Below are 21187 nucleotides of genomic sequence, written 5' to 3' on the forward strand. Positions count from 1 at the left end.
GGTCCTCTTTCTCACATTGCATCACTCTGACACTGACCCTTCTGCCTTCCTCTTTCACATTTAAGGACCCTTATAATTATGTTGAGCCCACCCAGATAATCTAGGATAATCTCTTTAAGGATAGCAGCTGATTAGTGACCTTAATTTCATCTGATACCTTAATTCTCCTCTGCAATGTAATTTGACATTCACAGTTTCTGGGGATTAGGGCCTGGCCATCTTTGGAACGCCATTATTCTGCCCACCACATACATTGAAGCTGACCTCTTTCTGAGATTGTAGGAAAACCTCCGTTTCAACCCTGTATGTGCCTATTTGAAAATGGGGTAAGAAATCTCCAATGAAAAGGATTCCTATCAATGTGTTTGTAAGTATGCTTGTGTTCTGGTCAAGCATAAATAGGGAAATGGAAGGATTGCTTTTGTAAACTTTAAGCAGGTATATTTAGAAGAGAGGAACGTGTTTGAGGATTTAGTGGATTTTTATTTCATTGTTCTGCTTTGGTTTGATTTTTTTTTCATGGGGGACTTCCTGGGTAAGAGGGAGGAAAGATCAATCTCATTCATTACCCACAGCATGCCATACAAATGTTAGCATTCTTATGTGTGCCATCATGTGAAGATAGTTGGGATGTGCTGCCTTAATCTGCATCTGGTCCCACATGTGCTTCCATGTACCACAGGCTGAAAAGCTGCTGTTCCCTCTGTGAAAACCTGTGGTATTCTGTAAATTGTTCAAATGCTGTCTCATCTGCTTTGCTAATTCCTTCTGATTTTAAACTTCTGTGTTATTATCTAGAACACAGTTTGTTCAATGAATCGATAACTTTTTCTTTTATTGCTGATGTCCTGGATCAAAATCTGAGTAAGGAGCTCATGAGGAGAACACAGAACCTTTTTTTTAAAACTCACATGGCCGAATGACAAAAATATCTACTATGACAAAAGAGTGTGGTAAGGGTTCCCTCTTGAGATTTTGATGCCTGGCACTTGTGTGCTGTTCAGTGACAATGCATCTGAATGAAAGAGTTGCTCATTATGTTTCACTGCTCATTAGGCTAGAAATACCAATCTCAACACTTGAGGAGTCTTCCTGATTAGTGTGATGTAGGAAATTGCTACAGTCCAATCTTCCTATCCGATCTGATTCCCCTCATGGATGCTACCATAATCAGTGTGGCAGCTGACTTCCAGTCAGATTTCAGTATGGCATGCTCTGCTGTTGACTATGTGTTCATTAGGCATCCTTGTCAGATTTATAAGAAACACTTAAATAGGTGCCAAGTTATCTTCTGTGCTACGCATCCTTGGGGAGGCAGGGTTGGAGGAATGTGGGGGAATGGGAGCATCATCCATCCTAGGCTAGGTAGCAGCTAGCTACCTATGTGAGTACTATGAGACTATCACAGATTCAATCTATATATGAACACCTTAGTCAGATGCATAGTGGTATTTACAATCATCATTTTGTTGATAACTTATGATAGGCTAGGCACTGTGCTAATAAGCATTTTACATAATTGTATCTAATATTTTTCAACAACCATTTGAGGTAGATTCTATTATTTTGCCCATTAATAGTTAAAGAAACTGTTACTCAGAGAATTTTAGTAATTTGTCCAAGGCCACACAGCTAATAAGTAGCAGAACCATAATTTTAGCTGTGCTCTTATGAACTTGTCTTAATTTAGGTTCCCCTGAAAGCAGAGCCTGTGACAAAGACTTGGGTCAAGGTAGTTTATTTGGGATGTGATCTCAGAAAGCAAAGTGAGAGGGTAGGGAGACTAAGTCAGGAAAGAAGGAAAAGCTGATACAAGAGTGCATTTTTAAGTCACTATGGTGGGTAACAGGGGCTCAATATTACTGGGACTTCCTGGAAGTATATAAAATACCTCCCGGAATCATTCACCTGAGAAGATACTGAAAGATTTATTCACTGACTCCCATCCTCCAATGGCTGAGGGTTGTCCCTGGGCGTATTAATTCAACTGCCCTTCTGGGTTGCACTTATTGGAACACCAAGAGGCCTGAGGGAAGGCCTTGGGAGTAAAAAGCAGAAAGACCGTACGCTATATAGGCTTGAGGTGGAACAGCTGCCAATGGGAAGTTGTCTGATCTCCCCTGGACCTGTCCACCAGCTGAAATCAGAGCTGTTCCAAGAGGCTATGACATGGAGCAGCAGAGGCATCTGTTACAGAATTCTAAATCTTGTGTTCTAAACCATGATTCTATGTATAGAGATAAGATTTCACTCCACATGTTTTCTGATATTATCCTACCATATTAATTATCTTCCTACAAATATTAGTTGAGCTCCTTTTATGTTCCAGATACCTGGCAGTATTCTGAAGACCTAGAGATAAAAAAGTGAAAAGTCTTGCTGTCAAGGAAATGTTCATTTCCATGATTATCTGACAAGAAAGTGTTAATGACTTAATGTACAATAAACACCATTACAGGACAATGGAACGAAAATGGTTACTCAGACCTTGTGTGTGTGTGTGTGTGTGTGTGTGTGTGTGTGTGTGTGTGTGTGTATGTGTATGATATATTCAAGCCTGTAATGTCTCCTTTTCAGATTGCAAATGTGAAACTGATTAGGTTCAGAGTTAGAATGTATTGGAATATATGTGAAGATATCAAGAATCAAGTAAGCAGGCAGTTAGAATTGGAGCTGGAGGATTGGGGGTAGGGAGAACCTCCTATCAGCACGTCAGTAGCTTGGTATTTTCCTGGCAGCATATGCAACACACATTTGCCTTTACCTTCCACAGCCTTGAAGCCATCTTGACACAGCTATTAGAGCCAGGCATCTGAATAGCCTCCGTCATAGCATTAAGACCCAGTGTCTGATTTCCTGATAATTAACAGACCTTCAGAGTGTATATGATCATGGGATGTGTGTGTGCATGCACACTTGCAGGCGTGCATGCATGGACCTGTGTCTACATTTTAAAAGATGAAAGGCAGACCCAGGTCATACATGCTTGAAATACTCAAACTGTCATTCATGGTATATTTTATTATTCAAGGTCCAATAGGGGTAGAAATCTCAGCAACGTATTCTTGGCTATCTTTTGATATTTCAAATCCTTAACAAGATGCTCCTTTCTTATGCATAAACAGAGTAATTTTTAAAAATTTTATTTTTTGTTAGAGTGTAGTTGATTTACAAGGTGTACAGCAGAATGATCCAGTTATACATATCTCCATTCTTTTTCAGATTCTTTTCCCATATAGGTTATTACGGAGTATTGAGTAGAGTTCCCTATAAACAGAGTAATTGGTGTGTGATTTGAAGAGGGGAAGAATAACTCCTCTTCCAAAGTATTTAACCTGTTCCACCAGAGTGTTTCAGTACCTTAAAATTCAACTTTAGCCATTCCTTCTTTTCCACCATTTTTCTTTGGAATAGTGACACTGAAATCCCTATCATGAATTAATTCATCAAAGCACTTAAGAGAGAGAACATGATAAAAATGGAAAGAGTGAGGGACTTAAGTTCAGACCACGTGGGGTTTTGTACACTAAAACTGCCGTCTACTTTGTAATTCTTAGTCATTTTACTTATTCTCTCTGAGAAGAGTCAGTTTCTGTCTTTGAGAAGAAAGTTGATCATGTGTACAAGTTAAGGTTCATGAGAGAATTAATGAAATGATGTATACGAAAGTGCCTCTACAGTAAGTGCTCAGTAAACACTACTCATATTTTCTTTCTTGCCTTCTATGACAGGAAGGCTGAGAGCTGTGTGAGGGTTCCGAAAGAGGGAGTAAAGAGCACAGAAATAAGTGATTACTGTGTTACTGAGGGCTGATCCTGCCTTTCAGCTCTTGGTAACGGCCAGCATAATAATAGCTGGAGGAAAAGTTGTTTACAAAGGACATGGACTCAAAAGCCTTTTGCCTTTTTCTGCCTATTGCCTTTTTCCCTCCGAGCTCTGTGCCTCAGTTTCTTTATCATCAAAATGTAGAGTCTATTATTTCGACTTAAGTTTATAGAATGTAGCAAGGATAAAATAACTAGCTGAGCCTTGGAAATCCTGTACCAGGTGAAAGCAGGTGTAATTACACTCAGAGAATAGCCAGCAGCTCGGCAGCTGGTTTTTGCACTCCCTTCCCCCAACCCCCGCCTTTCCTCTGTAGGCTTGAGATGTGTGTTCATTTAAGAAAAGGTCAGGTAATAAAGCTTCAAAATTTAGGCCAGCCAACTCCAATTAACTCTCAAGAACCAGACACCCCACTCCTCATTATGCTGAGCAGTAGTCAGAGTTCTCTGAGGTAGGGGCATACTAATACGCTTGACAAGATTCTCTGATTCAGTGTGGGCTTGCAATAGGAAGATAAGGGCAGCTGAAAAACCATGAATTAATTTTCGCCATGGGGGTAAAGGGATATAAATACACAAAAAGAAGGAACTCCATCATTTAAAGAGGATACTGGTACAATATGATGGCCTAAACTATTGAATTTTTGTTTAGAATATATTTGTGTATTATAACACATGAAGCAAGTCATAAGCAATTTGGAAAGTAAATAGAGCTTCATTGCTAGGGAGAGCAGTATTTATTGATAAGAGCCCAAGAGAGGAAATAGGTTTCCTAACTGGGATTAGCTATTAAACTTCTTTTGATTTTGGATATGATAGAGTAGATAAAAAGAATAGTGGATTGGAAATTGGGATTCAGATAACATGGGTGCTAATCCCTGATCTACTTGTAACTAGCTATGTTGCCTTGAACAAATATTTTCATCTTCATAGGCAAAGTAAAGAGATTTATTTAGAACAGATGACCTCTAAAGTTCCTTTTATATATAGCATTCTGTGGTTCTTTCTTTTTTTTTTTTTTTTTTTTTAAACATCTTTATTGGGGTATAATTGCTTTACAATCGTGTGTTAGTTTCTGCTTTACAACAAAGTGAATCAGCTATACATATACATATGTTCCCATATGTCTTCCCTCTTGCGTCTCCCTCCCTCCCACTCTCCCCATCCCACCCTTCCAGGCTGTCACAAAGCCCCGAGCTAATATCCCTGTGCCTTGCGGCTGCTTCCCCCCAGCTATCTACCTTACTACGTTTGTTAGTGTGTATATGTCCATGACTCTCTCTCGCCTTGTCAAAACTCACCCTTCCCCCTCCCCATATCCTTAAGTCCGTTCTCCAGTAGGTCTGCGTCTTTATTCCTATCTTACCCCTAGGTTCTTCATGACATTTTTTTCCCTTAAATTCCATATATATGTGTTAGCATACGGTATTTGTCTTTTTCTTTCTGACTTACTTCACTCTGTATGACAGATTCTAGGTCTATCCATCTCATTACAAATAGCTCAATTTCATTTCTTTTTAAGGCTGAGTAATATTCCATTGTGTATATGTGCCACATCTTCTTTATCCATTCATCCGATGATGGGCGCTTAGGTTGTTTCCATGTCCTGGCTATTGTAAATAGAGCTGCAATGAACATTTTGGTACATGACTCTCTTTGAATTTTGGTTTTCTCAGGGTATATGCCAAGTAGTGGGATTGCTGGGTCATATGGTAATTCTATTTGTAGTTTTTTAAGGAACCTCCATACTGTTCTCCACAGTGGCTGAACCAATTCACATTCCCACCAGCAGTGCAAGAGTGTCCCCTTTTCTCCACACCCTCTCCAGCATTTATTGTTTCTAGATTTTTTGATGATGGCCATTCTGACTGGTGTGAGATGATATCTCATTGTAGTTTTGATTTGCATTTCTCTAATGATTAATGATGTTGAGCATTCTTTCATGTGTTTGTTGGCATTCTGTATATCTTCTTTGGAGAAATGTCTATTTAGGTCTTCTGCCCATTTTTGGATGGGGTTGTTTGTTTTTTTGTTATTGAGCTGCATGAGCTGCTTGTAAATTTTGGAGATTAATCCTTTGTCAGTTGCTTCATTTGCAAATGTTTTCTCCCATTCTGAGGGTTGTCGTTTGGTCTTGGTTATCGTTTCCTTTGCTGTGCAAAAGCTTTGAAGTTTCATTAGGTCCCATTTGTTTATTTTTGTTTTTATTTCCATTACTCTAGGAGGTGGGTCAGAAAGGATCTTGCTGTGATTTATGTCATAGAGTGTTCTTCCTATGTTTTCTTCTAAGAGTTTGATAGTTTCTGGCCTTACATTTAGGTCTTTAATCCATTTTGAGCTTATTTTTGTGTATGGTGTTAGGGAGTGATCTAATCTCATACTTTTACATGTACCTGTCCAGTTTTCCCAGCACCATTTATTGAAGAGGCTGTCCTTTCTCCACTGTACATTCCTGCCTCCTTTATCAAAGATGAGGTGTCCATATGTGCGTGGGTTTATCTCTGGGCTTTCTATCCTGTTCCACTGATCTATCTTTCTGTTTTTGTGCCAGTACCATACTGTCTTGATTACTGTTGCTTTGTAATATAGTCTGAAGTCAGGGAGCCTTATTCCTCCAGCTCCTTTTTTCGTTCTAAAGATTGCTTTGGCTATTCGGGGTCTTTTGTGTTTCCATACAAATTGCGAAATTTTTTGTTCTAGTTCTGTGAAAAATGCCAGTGGTAGTTTGATAGGGATTGCATTGAATCTGTAGATTGCTTTGGGTAGTAGAGTCATTTTCACAATGTTGATTCTTCCCATCCAAGAACATGGTATATCTCTCCATCTATTTGTATCATCTTTAATTTCTTTCATCAGTGTCTTATAATTTTCTGCATACAGGTCTTTCGTATCCTTAGGTAGGTTTATTCCTAGATATTTTATTCTTTTTGTTGCAATGGTAAATGGGAGTGTTTTCTTGATTTCACTTTCAGATTTTTCATCATTAGTATATAGGAATGCCAGAGATTTCTGTGCATTAATTTTGTATCCTGCTACTTTACCAAATTCATTGATTAGCTCTAGTAGTTTTCTGGTAGCATCTTTAGGATTCTCTATGTATAGTATCATGTCATCTGCAAACAGTGACAGCTTTACTTCTTCTTTTCCGATTTGGATTCCTTTTATTTCCTTTTCTTCTCTGATTGCTGTGGCTAAAACTTCCAAAACTATGTTGAATAAGAGTGGTGAGAGTGGGCAACCTTGTCTTGTTCCTGATCTTAGTGGAAATGCTTTCAGTTTTTCACCATTGAGGATGATGTTTGCTGTGGGCTTGTCATATATGGCTTTTATTATGTTTAGGAAAGTTCCCTCTATGCCTACTTTCTGGAGGGTTTTTATCATAAATGGGTGTTGAATTTTGTCGAAAGCTTTCTCTGCATCTATTGAGATGATCATATGGTTTTTCTCCTTCAATTTGTTAATATGGTTTATCACATTGATAGATTTGCGTATATTGAAGAATCCTTGCATTCCTGGAATAAACCCCACTTGATCATGGTGTATGATCCTTTTAATGTGCTGTTGGATTCTGTTTGCTAGTATTTTGTTGAGGATTTTTGCATCTATGTTCATCAGTGATATTGGCCTGTAGTTTTCTTTCTTTGTGACATCCTTGTCTGGTTTTGGTATCAAGGTGATGGTGGCTTCGTAGAAGGAATTTGGGAGTGTTCCTCCCTCTGCTATATTTTGGAAGAGTTTGAGAAGGATAGGTGTTAGCTCTTCTCTAAACGTTTGATAGAATTCACCTGTGAAGCCATCTGGTCCTGGGCTTTTGTTTGTTGGAAGGTTTTTAATCACAGTTTCAATTTCAGTGCTTGTGATTGGTCTGTTCATATTTTCTATTTCTTCCTGATTCAGTCTTGGCAGGTTGTGCATTTCTAAGAATTTGTCCATTTCTTCCAGATTGTCCATTTTATTGGCATAGAGTTGCTTGTAGTAATCTCTCATGATTTTTTTTATTTCTGCAGTGTCAGTTGTTACTTCTCCTTTTTCATTTCTAATTCTATTGATTTGAGTCTTCTCCCTTTTTTTCTTGATGAGTCTGGCTAGTGGTTTATCTATTTTGTTTATCTTCTCAAAGAACCAGCTTTTAGTTTTATTGATCTTTGCTATTGTTTCCTTCATTTCTTTTTCATTTATTTCTGATCTGATTTTTATGATTTCTTTCCTTCTGCTAGCTTTGGGGTTTTTTTGTTCTTCTTTCTCTAATTGCTTGAGGTGCAAGGTTAGGTTGTTTATTCGAGATGTTTCCTGCTTCTTAAGGTGGGCTTGTATTGCTATAAACTTCCCCCTTAGGACTGCTTTTGCTGCATCCCATAGGTTTTGGGTCGTTGTGTCTCCATTGTCATTTGTTTCTAGGTATTTTTTTATTTCCTCTTTGATTTCTTCAGTGATCACTTCATTATTAAGTAGTGTATTGTTTAGCCTCCATGTGTTTGTATTTTTTACAGATCTTTTCCTGTAATTGATATCTAGTCTCATGGCGTTGTGGTCGGAAAAGATACTTGATACAATTTCAGTTTTCTTAAATTTACCAAGGCTTGATTTGTGACCCAAGATATGATCTATCCTGGAGAATGTTCCATGAGCACTTGAGAAAAATGTGTATTCTGTTGTTTTTGGATGGAGTGTCCTATAAATATCAATTAAGTCCATCTTGTTTAATGTATCATTTAAAGCTTGTGTTTCCTTATTTATTTTCATTTTGGATGATCTGTCCATGGGTGAAAGTGGGGTGTTAAAGTCCCCTACTATGAATGTGTTACTGTTGATCTCCCCTTTTATGGTTGTTAGTATTTGCCTTATGTATTGAGGTGCTCCTATGTTGGGTGCATAAATATTTACAATTGTTATATCTTCTTCTTGGATCGATCCCTTGATCATTATGTAGTGTCCTTCTTTGTCCCTTTTAATAGTCCTTATTTTAAAGTCTATTTTGTCTGATATGAGAATTGCTACTCCAGCTTTCTTTTGGTTTCCATTTGCATGGAATATCTTTTTCCATCCCCTTACTTTCAGTCTGTATGTGTCTCTAGTTCTGAAGTGGGTCTCTTGTAGACAGCATATATAAGGGTCTTGTTTTTGTATCCATTCAGCCAATCTGTGTCTTTTGGTGGGAGCATTTAGTCCATTTACATTTAAGGTAATTATCGATATGTATGTTCCTATTTCCATTTTATATATTGTTTTGGGTTCGCTACTATAGGTCCTTTCCTTCTCTTGTGTTTCGTGTCTAGAGACGTTCCTTTAGCATTTGTTGTAAAGCTGGTTTGGTGGTGCTGAACTCTCTCAGCTTTTGCTTGTCTGTAAAGGTTTTATTTTCTCCATCAAATGTGAATGAGATCCTTGCTGGGTAGAGTAGTCTTGGTTTCAGGCTATTCTCCTTCATCACTTTCAGTATGTCCTGCCACTCCCTTCTGGCTTGTAGGGTTTCTGCTGAGAGATCAGCTGTTAACCTTATGGGGATTCCCTTGTGTGTTATTTGTTGTTTTTCCCTTGCTGCTTTTAATATGCTTTCTTTGTATTTAATTTTTGACAGTTTGATTAATATGTGTCTTGGCGTGTTTCTCCTTGTATTTATCCTGTATGGGACCCTCTGTGCTTCCTGGACTTGATTAACTATTTCCTTTCCCATATTAGGGAAGTTTTCAACTATAATCTCTTCAAATATTTTCTCAGTCCCTTTCTTTCTTTCTTCTTCTTCTGGAACCCCTATAATTCGAATGTTGGTGCGTTTCATGTTGTCCCAGAGGTCTCTGAGACTGTCCTCAGTTCTTTTCATTCTTTTTTCTTTATTCTGCTCTGCAGTAGTTATTTCCACTACTTTATCTTCCAGGTCACTTATCCGTTCTTCTGCCTCAGTTATTCTGCTATTGATCCTATCTAGAGTGATTTTAATTTCATTTATTGCATTGTTCATCGTTGCTTGTTTCATCTTTAGTTCTTGTAGGTCCTTGTTAACTGTTTCTTGCATTTTGTCCATTCTACTTCCAAGATTTTGGATCATCCTTACTATCATTATTCTGAATTCTTTTTCAGGTAGATTGCCTATTTCCTCTTCATTTGTTAGGTCTGGTGGGTTTTTATCCTGCTCCTTCATCTGCTGTGTGTTTTTCTGTCTTCTCATTTTGCTTATCTTACTGTGTTTGGGGTCTCCTTTTTGCAGGCTGCAGGTTCGTAGTTCCCGTTGTTTTTGATGTCTGTCTCCAGTGGCTAAGGTTGTTTCAGTGGGTTGTGTAGGCTTCCTGGTGGAGGGGACTAGTGCCTGTGTTGTGCTGGATGAGGCTGGATCTTGTTTCTCTAGTGGGCAGGTTCACGTCTGGTGGTGTGTTTTGGGGTGTCTGTGGCCTTATTATGATTTTAGGCAGCCTCTCTGCTAATGGGTGGGGTTGTGTTCCTGTTTTGCTAGTTGTTTGGCATAGGTTGTCCAGCACTGTGGCTTGCTGGTCGTTGAGTGAAGCTGGGTGCTGGTGTTAAGATGGAGGTCTCTGGGATATTTCCACCGTTTAATATTATGTGGAGCTGGGAGGTCTCTTGTTGACCAGTGTCCTGAAGTTGGCTCTCCTACCTCAGAGGCAGAGCCCTGACTCCTGGCTGGAGCACCAAGAGCCTTTCATCCACACAGCTCAGAATAAAAGGGAGAAAAAGTAGGGAGAATTAGTAGAAGTATGAGTAAAGAAAGAAGGAAAGGAGGAAAGGAAGGAAGGAAGAAAGAAGCAAAGAAGGAAAGAAAGGAGGGAGGGAGGGAGGAAGGAAGGAAGGAGGGAAAGAAGGAAAAAAAAGACAGAAAGAAAGATGATACAGTAAAAATAAAATAAAGTATAATATAGTTATTGAATTAAAAAATATTTAGAAAAAAAAAAAGGGATGGATAGAACCTTAGGATAAATGTTGGAAGCAAAGCTATACAGAGAAAATCTTACACAGAAGCATACACATACACCTTCACAAAAAGAGGTAAAGGGGGAAAAATCATAAATCCTGCTCCCTGAGACCACCTCCTCAGTTTGGGGTGATTCGTTGTCTAAAGGAGGGAGGGAAGGAAGGAAAGAAAGAAAGAACGAAGGTAAAGTATAATAAAGTTATTACAATTAAACTTAATTATTAAGAAAAGGAATTTTTTTAAAAAAAGTCATGGACGGATAGAGCCCTAGGACAAATGGTGGAAGCTAGAGTATACAGACTAGATGTCACACAGAAGCATACACGTACACATTCACAAAAAGAGGAAAAGGGAAAAAAATCATAGATCTCGCTCCTAAATTCCACCTCTTCAATTTGGGATCATTCCTTGTCTATTCAGGTATTCCACAGATGCAGGGTATATCAAGTTGATTGTGGAGCTTTAATCCGCTGCTTCTGTGGCTGCTGGGAGAGATTTCCCTTTCTCTTCTTTGTTCTCACAGCTCACAGGAGCTCAGCTTTGGATTTGGCCCTGCCTCTGCGTGTAGGTCGCTGGAGGGCGTCTGTTTTTTCGCTCAGAGAGGACGGGGTTAAAGGAGCCACTGATTCGGGAGCTCCGGCTCACTCAGGCCGGGGGTTGGGGGATGGGGGAAGGAGGGGCACTGCGTGCGGGGCCGGCCTGCGGCGGCAGAGGCAGCGTGACGTTGCGGCAGAGGCCGGCGTGACGTTGCACCAGCCTGAGGCCCGCCGTGCGTTGTCCCGGGGAAGTTGTCCCTGGATCCCGGGAACCTGGCAGTGGCGGGCTGCACAGGCTCCGCGGAAGAGGGGTGTGGAGAGTGACCTGTGCTCGCACACAGGCCCCTTGGTGGCGGCAGCAGCAGCCTTAGCGTCTCCCGCCCGTCTCTGGGCTCCGCGGTTTTAGCCGCGGCTCGCGCCCGTCTCTGGGGTTTGCGCTTTCAGCCGCGGCTCGCGCCCGTCTCGGGGGCTCGCGCCCTCAGCCGCGGCTCGCGCCCGTCTCTGGGGTTTGCGCTTTCAGCCGCGGCTCGCGCCCGTCTCGGGGGCTCGCGCCCTCAGCCGCGGCTCGCGCCCGTCTCTGGAGTTCCTTTAAGCAGCGCTCTTAAACCCCTCTCCTCGCGCACCAGGAAACAAAGAGGGAAGAAAAAGTCTCTTGCCTCTTCGGCCGGTGCAGGCTTTTCCCCGAACTCCCTCCCGGCTAGTCGTGGTGCACTAACCCCTTCAGGCTATGTTCAAGCCGCCAACCCCAGTCCTCTCCCTGAGCTCCGTCCAAAACCAAAACCCGAGCCTCAGCTCGCAGCCCCGCCCGCCCCGGTGGGTGAGCAGCAAGCCTCTCGGGTTGGTGAGTGCTGGTCGGCACCGATCGTCTGTGCAGGAATCTCCCCGCCTTGCCCTCCGCACCCGTCGCTGTGCACTACTCCGCGGTCCCGAAACTCCCCCCTCTGCCTCCCGCAGTCTCCGCCCGCGGAGGGGCTTCCTAGTGTGTGGAAACTTTTCCTCCTTCACAGCTCCCTCCCACTGGTGCAGGTGCCGTCCTTATTCTTTTGTCCCTGTTTTTTCTTTTGCCCTACCCAGTTACGTGGGGAGTTTCTTGCCTTTTGGGAGGTCTGAGGTCTTCTGCCAGCCTTCAGTAGGAGTTCTGTAGGAGTTGTTCCACGTGTGGATGTATTTCTGGTGTATCCGTGGGGAGGAAGGCGATCTCCGCGTCTTACTCTTCCGCCATCTTCAAGGTCCCCCCCAAGACCAGTTTTTAAATGAATCTGTGGTTCTTTCTTAGTCAAAGGAATTATGGGTCAAGATGAGACTGTGTATGTGTTTGCAATACATTATTGAGAATTCCAGAGATAAAAAGAAACTTGGAATTCATTTTCGATAAATATATCAAGTTTCATTGACTTTAAAATATATTCAAAGGGGTTTGAAATACTACAATATCTTTAAAATAGGGCAATTAAAATTTTAGAAAGGAAAGCACAGAAACCATCAGAAGAAAGAGAGATATATATTTCAGAGCTCTTGGATGAGTTACTACCACAGTTTTAATATGAAATTTGGTTCTGAGCACCTGGGAGCCAAGGGAGAAATTGAAGTAAATTGAGTTATATTTCATTACTACAAAAAATTATTGTGTGAAATGAAATACAAAACTTTGTCTCAAGAAGGAACTTTTTTCACCCTAAAATTAAAATTGTACAAATAATTCACTGCCTGGATCCTTACATAAAAGATCATTGGTAATATTACACAATGGACAATCTCTTAAAAAAACTTTTGTAAAATATATAGATAGGGAGGATCTTCAAGATGGCGGAGGAGTAAGACGTGGAGATCACCCTCCTCCCCACAAATACATCAGAAATACATCTACCTGTGGAACAACTCCTACAGAACACCTACTGAACGTTGGCAGAAGACCTCAGACTTCCCAAAAGGCAATAAACTCCCCACGTGCCTGGGTAGGGCAAAAGAAAAAAGAAAAAAGAGAGACAAAAAAATAGGGATGGGGGCTTCCCTGGTGGCGCAGTGGTTGAGAGTCTGCCTGCCGATGCCGGGGACGCGGGTTCGTGCCCCGGTCTGGGAGGATCCCACATGCCGCGGAGCAGCTGGGCCCGTGAGCCATGGCCGCTGAGCCTGCGCGTCCGGAGCCTGTGCTCCACAGCGGGAGAGGCCACAACAGTGAGAGGCCCGCGTACTGCAAAAAAAAAAACCCCAAAAAACAAAAACAAAAAACAAAAAAAATAGGGATGGGACCTGCACCTCGGGGACGGAGCTATGAAGGAGGAAAAGTTTCTACACACTAGGAAACCCCTTCACTGGTGGAGACGTGGGGTGGCAGGGTGAAAGCTTCAGAGCCACGGAGGAGAGCACAGCAACAGGGGTGCAGAGGGCAAAATGGAGAGATTCCCACACAGAGGATCGGTGCCGACCAGCACTCACCAGCCTGAGAGGCTTGTCTGTTCACCCTCTAGCTGGGACTGGTGGGGGCTAGAAGCTGAGGCTCGGGCTTCGGAGGTTAGATCCCGGGAAGAGGACTGGGGTCGGCTGCGTGAACATAGCCTAAAGGGGCTAGTGCACCACAGCTAACCTGGAGGGAGTCCGGGAAAAAGTCTGGAGCTGCCTGAGAGTCAAGAGACCATTGTTTTTGGGGTGCGCAAGGAGAGGAATTTCAGAGCACCGCCTAAACGAGCTCCAGAGACGGGTGCGAGCCGCAGCTATCAGCGTGGACCCCAGAGACGGGCATGAAGCGCTAAGGCTGCTGCTGCAGCCACCAAGAAGCCTGTGTGCAAGCACAGGTCACTATCCACACCTCCCCTCCCAGGAGCCTGTGCAGCCCGCCACTGCCAGGGTCCCATGATCCAGGGACAACTTCCCCGGGAGAACACACAGCGTGCTTCAGGCTGTTGCAATATCATGCCAGCCTCTGCCGCTGCAGGCTCGCCCCACATCCGTACCCCTCCCTCCCCCCCAGCCTGTGAGCCAGAGCCCCCTAATCAGCCACTCCTTTAAGCCCCCTCCTGTCTGGATGAAGAACAGACACCAGAGGGTGACCTACATGCAGAGGCGGGTCCAAGTCCAAAGCTGAACCTCGGGGGCTGTGCGAACAAAGAAGAGAAAGGGAAATTACTCCATGCAGCCTCAGGAGCAGTGGATTAAATCTCCACAATCAACTTGATGCACCCTGCATGTGTGGAATACCTGAATAGACAATGAATCATCCCAAAATTGAGGCAGTGGACTTTGGGAGCAACTGTAGACTTGGGGTTTGCTGTATGCGACTAACTAGTTTCTGATTTATATGTTTATCTCAGTATAGATTTCAGCACTTGTTATCATTGGTGGATTTGTTTATTGGTTTGGTTGCTCTCTTTTTATTCCTTTTTTTATTTTAATGATATATATATATTTTATTTTAATACCTTTTTTTCTTTCTTTCTTTTCCTTTCTCCCTTTTCTTCTGAGCCGTATGGCTGACAGGGTCTTGGTGCTCTGGCCAGGTGTCATGCCTGAGCCTCTGAGGTGTGAGAGCTGAGTGGGCATCCTTGTTTTGTTCCTGAATTTAATGTGAAGGCTTTCAGCATTTCACCACTGAGTATTATGCTGACTGTGGGTTTGTGGTAAATGCCTTTTATTACGTTGAGATATGTTCCCTCTATACCCACTTTGGTGAGAATTTTTATCATGACTGGATGTTGAATTTTGTCAAATGCTTTTTCTGTGTCTGTGGAGATGATTATGTTTTTGTCTTTCATTTTGTTAATGTGGTGTATCACATTGATTTGCATTTGTTGAACCATCCTTGTGACCCTGGAATGAATCCAACTTGATCCTGTTGTCTAATTCTTTTTATGTATTGTTGGATTTGGTTTGCTAATAGTTTGTTGAGAATTTTTGCCTGTATATTCATCAAAGTTATTGGCCTGTAATTTTCTTTTTTTTTTCTGTAGTGACTGTCTGATGTTGGATCAGGGTGATGGTGGATTCATAAAATTAATTTGGGAGTGTTCCCTCCTCTTCAGTCTTTAGGAATAGTTTGAGAAGGATAGGTATAAGTTCTTCTTTTTACATTTGGTAGAATTCCCCAGTGATGCCATCCAGTCCTGGCATTTTGTTTGCAGGGAGATTTTCAATTACAGATTCTAGTTCACTTCTAGTAACCAGTCTTTTCAAATTTTCAGTTTCTTCTTCAGTTTTGGCAGGCTTTATGTTTCTAGAAACTTTTCCATTTCTTCTAGGTTGTCCAATATGTTGTTCATAGTATTCTCTTATGATTTTTTTGCATTTCTGTGGTATCAGTTGTTATGTCTCCTTGTTCATTTATTTTGTTTATTTGGGTCTCCTCTCTTGTCTTCCTGGTGAGCTGGCTAGAGGTTTGTTGATTTTATCTTTTCAAAAAAACCAGCTCTTGGTTATATTGACCTTTTCTATTGTGTTTTAATTTCTGTTTCCTCTCCAGTCTTTATTATTTCTTTCCTTCTGCCAACTTTGGGGTTTGTTTGTTTGTTTGTTTTTCTCATTCTTTTAAGTGACAGGTTGTTTGAGATTTTCCTTATTTCTTGAGGAAGGACTATATCATTATGAACTTCCTTCTTAGAACTGCTTTTCCTGCATCCCATAAATTTTATAAAGTTGTGTTTTCATTTTCATTTGTCTCAAGGTATTTTCTGATTTCTTCTTTGATTTTATCATTGACCCATTGGTTTTTTTGTAGCATGTTGTTTAGTCTCCATGTGTTTGTTCTTTTCCTGTTTTTCTTTCTGTGGTTGGTTTCTAGTTTCATATTGTTGTGTCAGAAAAGATGCTTGAAATAATTTCTTTCCTCTTAATTTTGCTGAGACTTGTTTTGTGACCTAGTATGTGATCTGTTCTAGAAAACACTCTGTGTGTGCTTGAAAAGAATGTGTATTCTGGTTTTTTTGGATGTAATGTTGTATAGATATTAACTAAGTCCAACTGGTCTATTTTGTCACTTAGGACTTCTGTTGCCTTGTTGATTTTCTGTCTGGATGATCTGTCCTTTAATGTCAGTGGGGTGTTGAAGTCTTAATGTTATTGTATTCCTGTCAATTTCACCCTTTCTGTCTGTTAGTGTTTGTTTTATATATTTAGGTGGACCTCTCTGCCCCAGATCTAGTGCTAAGCTGTGGCATGGAATGAGCAGAGCGGTGTGCTCTTGCTGGGAGATGAACCACAAAGCAATAGTTTTGATAATAAATGAGGAAGGGCAAAATAAATCAAATATATAACATTAAGAATAAGAAAGAGGAAATAACCACAGATAAATGTTTAAAAATTGTATATTGTGTGTAATTTTGCTAATAAATTTAATAATCTGGGTGGAATAAATGATTTTATATGCAAATGTTAATTTCCAAAGTTGACTCAGTAAGAGAGAAAAACCTTACCCATGGGGAGCGGGGAGAGAAAGCCATTAAAAAATATTGAGCCCAGTGAGTTTCACTGGAAAATTGTTAAAGACATTCAATTAGAAAATAGTTCTGATATTATTTATGTTGTATCAGACAATAGAGAAAGAAGGGAAGTTTATTTTATGGAGCCAGGTTTAGCTTAATAACAAAGCCCAACAGAGTTCAAAAATAGAAATAGTGCCAATTTTCACTTCTGAACACAGATGTGAACATCTGAAATACAATATTAATAAATAGAATCCAAGAGTATAATGAAAGAATAATAGAACGTGAAACAAGTAGATTTTATTTCAGGGATGTGAGGTAGTTCAAATCTGATGATATTTACAGTAGTAATAATAGTTTCAAAAAAGAAAAATAAAGCATATGATTATGTTGACAGATGCCAAAAGTGATAAAATTCAATATCTATTACTGATAAAAAATGTAACAAATAAAATACAGATAAAAAGATGCTTCATTAAAGTAGCAGCCAGCATCATATTTGATGGTCAAACACTACAACCATTTCTTTTATAATCAGGGACAAGACAGTGATCCAAGAAGTCACCAGTATTGTCTCAACCACTAAATTATAGCTACGTAAAATAAAGTGGCAAAATTACCATTACTTTCTCATGATTATATATCTAGAAAAACCAGGAGGATCTGGTAAAAAAAAAGTTTAATTAGAGCAATATGACTATTCAGTAAAATAGTTGACTGTGGAGTGAATTGTGTCCCTCAAAAACCCATATATTGAAGACCTAACCACCAATGTGACTGTATTTGGATTTAGGGCTTGTAAAGAAGTAATTAAGGTTAAATGAGGTCGTAAGGTTGGGAACCTGATATGATAGGATTATTTTCCTTATTAAGAAGAGACACCATAGAGCTTGCATGCTCTCTTGGTTTCTCTTTCTTTGTGCATGTCTGGTCATGTGCACACAGTGAGATGGTGGTCTCCTCCAAGCCAAGAGAGGAGGTCTTAGAATGAAATCTATCTTGTTAGTACCTAGATCTTGGACTTCCCCATCTCCAGAACTTTGAAAAATAAATTTCTCTTGTTTTTAGCCACCCAACCTATGGTATTTGCTATGGTAGCCCAAAATGACTAATACAGCTACCAATTTCAGTAGACAAAATTGGTAAGATTCTCATATTGTAAGTATTGGTTTGTATGTTATATTTACCCTCATCCTTTATATGTGTTATAGATATACCTGTACATGATTTTGTATCTCTGAAAAGCTTTTTTAAATATTTTAAAAATTAGATGAGGTAGGTTGGACAAATACTTGTGAAATTATTGAATAAAATCAGATTATAAATTACTGTAATTTTAAAAATAAATTTATTTATTTTATGTATTTATTTTTGGCTGCGTTGGGTCTTCGTTGCTGCATGCGGGCTTGCTCTAGTTGCGGCGAGCGAAGGCTACTCTTCGTTGCGGTGTGCAGGTGGTGCGGGGGCTTCTCATCGTGGTGGCTTCTCTTGTTGCGGAGCACGGGCTCTAGGCACACGGGCTTCAGTAGTTGCAGCACGTGGGCTCAGTAGTTGTGGCTCGCAGGCTCTAGCGCGCAGGCTCAGTAGTTGTGGCACGTGGACTTAGTTGCTCCGCAGCATGTGGGATCTTCCTGGACCAGAGCTTGAACTCGTGCCCCCTGCATTGGCAGGCGGATTCTTAACCACTGCACCACCAGGGAAGTCCCAAATTACTATAATTTTTAATTACAATTGTATATAAAGATTGTATGCAAGTGAAATCTAAAAGGAGGAAAGAGTTCTATATGTACACACACACACACACATATCATCATCAGATTCCATTCACAATAGTATCAAAAACATTAACAAAACATGGAAGATAGAACAAATAAATAGAATCTCTAAGAATAAACTAAAAAATCTACCTGAGGGACATATAAAAGACTTGAATAGATGGGGAGATGTGTCTTTTTTTCTAAGATTGTAAATATATTAATTCCCCCTAAAATAATGAATATATAAATGCAATCTCAATCAAAATTCCAATGCAGTATTTTTGTACCTTGCAATGTGATTTAATGTTTACCTGAAAGAGTAAATATATTACAATAGCCAGCTGACTTCTGAAAGAAGAAGCAATGAAGAGCATTGCCTTATCAGATTTTAAAACCTTTTATAAAGCTAAATAGAAATGAAAACAGTATGGTGGTGGCCTAGAAATGGAACAGATTAGAGACTTCAGACCTGTTATTAAGTACATAAAAAATTCAGTATCCAGTGAAATTTACCATCACAACTCTACAGTTTGGAAGAATGATTAAGCATGGGTTTTGGAGTCAGGTGATCCTGAGTTCAAACTCCTGTGCCATTATCCAGCTGTGTGACATTCGGCAAGTTACTTAACATCTCTGAGCATTAGTTTTATCATCTGTTTAATGGGAGAGTAATACTTACATCATAATGAAATAATGAATGTGCCTATCACACAGTAAATCCTCAATAAATGGTAGTTTATGTATCCCTGTCTCACTCCTTGCATCAAAATAAATCGCAAATGGATCAAAGATTTACATGTGTGAAAAGTAGAGAAAACAGGAATAAAAATATAGATGAATAAAAATATGATCATGGTTTGTGGAACATATTTACAAATATGAGGCAGTTAGAGAGCATAAAGAAAAAATGGTACATATGACATATAAAAAATAAAAAGTTCGTGTAGTAAAAATTATAATTAAAGTTGAATGAAAGACACAAAAGTGGGGAAGGGATATGCAACATATATGACAATGTAAGGATCTCCCAAAATTAAGGTTTAAAAAAACCTAAAAAGAAATATTGAAAAAATGAACTCCTGGATCAGAGGATATTAAAGATCATACACCTGGAAGAGGCACAGTTTTGGTAATGGTAGAGGTAGGGGGTGAAGAATAAAAAGTTCTGTTTCTGGATAATTTAAAATATGATATGCCTATTAGGCATGCAAGGTAGGTATTGGGTAGGTTTTAATTACCCTATGTTTCTCCCTCTCTCCCTTTTTTTTTCTGGCTAACTTCAGAGGTTAGCTTAAATGTCACTCTCGTCACTCTCTCGGGAACCTTCCCTGACTGTGCCAGCCTAAGTTACTTCTGTTATATATCCCTTTACATTCTTTTTTTTTTTTTTTTTTTTGCGATACGCGGGCCTCTCACTGTTGTGGCCTCTCCCGTTGTGGAGCACAGGCTCCGGATGCGCAGGCTCAGCGGCCATGGCCCACGGGCCCAGCTGCTCCGCGGCATGTGGGATCTTCCCGGACCGGGGCACGAACCCCTGTCCCCTGCATCGGCAGGCAGACCCTCAACCACTACGCCACCAGGGAAGCCCCCTTTACATTCTTTTGTATTGAATTCTTCTTGCAAGTATTGTGGACTTCTGCACAACAGAAGTCTGAGATCTGGGACACAGGAAGGTGTTAAACACTGGGAAGATCATCCAGTGATAACTGGGGCCTTCACATTTGGGCTTAATTTCAAGTGTTGGACTGTTGCCCTTAGAGGTCTGTTAAGAAAGAGGAAGTCCGAATCCCAGTCTTGGTGAAATTGGGTTACCCTGAAGATTGAGATGTGGAAATAATGCAAATTCCCATTATTATAAATCTTAATTCCAGGGGAAAAAGATGACTAGTTAAACTGGAGCACAAAATCTGAGAGAGGCTAATAAAGACGGTGAGATATTGAATCCACTAACTAATTAGGACTCCTAAAATTCATAAGGCATAGGACAAAATTTTTTCAGAGTCTGGAGAAGATTTAACCTCTCTATTCAAATGTCCCTAATTATGGGAATTGTAGGACCCAGTGAAAGGGATCAAGTTGGATCATTATATCACATCCGTCCAAAACTACCACAAACCTTAATTATATGATTTTGTGTTAGGTTTTTGTTTGAAGTTTTACTTTTTTGACTACTGGTTAGGTGTTCTCCATATTTATGGAGTTTGGGTTTGAATAAATATTTTTTCTATAAATATTCATTACCAGTGAATGGCCCTATATTTGTAGAAGCCTTGAAATGGAGCTGAAGCAATTGAAACATGGGCCTTGTTTGCTAGGTGACATGATTTCCAGTTGCAGAGGGATGGTATTATGTCTGTGGTTGGCTAATGTCTTCATTAATGGCTTTGAAAAGAATTTAAATGGCATGTTAATTAAATTTGAAGCCATAGTAAAGGAGAAAGCGTTGTGAACATTACTGGGAATCCAAACAGTAACCTCTCCTGGAGAGGTTAAGGATGTAAGCAGACAAGAAAGCCAGATTTAACCTATCAAATCGAAGCCATCATGTGGGGAAAATTATCAAAAATAAGATATTTTAGTCTAAGGAGAGTACTGACTGGAAATCAGCCATGCTGTGAGCATTTGGCAGTCACCAGAATAGAATTAGCCTACTAAATAAAATAGATTCACACTGAATTTCTAACTTCTCTCTAAAAAAGTACATTTTACTTTGAAGTGTTGTTCTAAGTATTAGTGT

Source organism: Phocoena phocoena, chromosome X (genome assembly GCF_963924675.1).
Source record: "Phocoena phocoena chromosome X, mPhoPho1.1, whole genome shotgun sequence".
Taxonomy (NCBI): domain Eukaryota; kingdom Metazoa; phylum Chordata; class Mammalia; order Artiodactyla; family Phocoenidae; genus Phocoena; species Phocoena phocoena.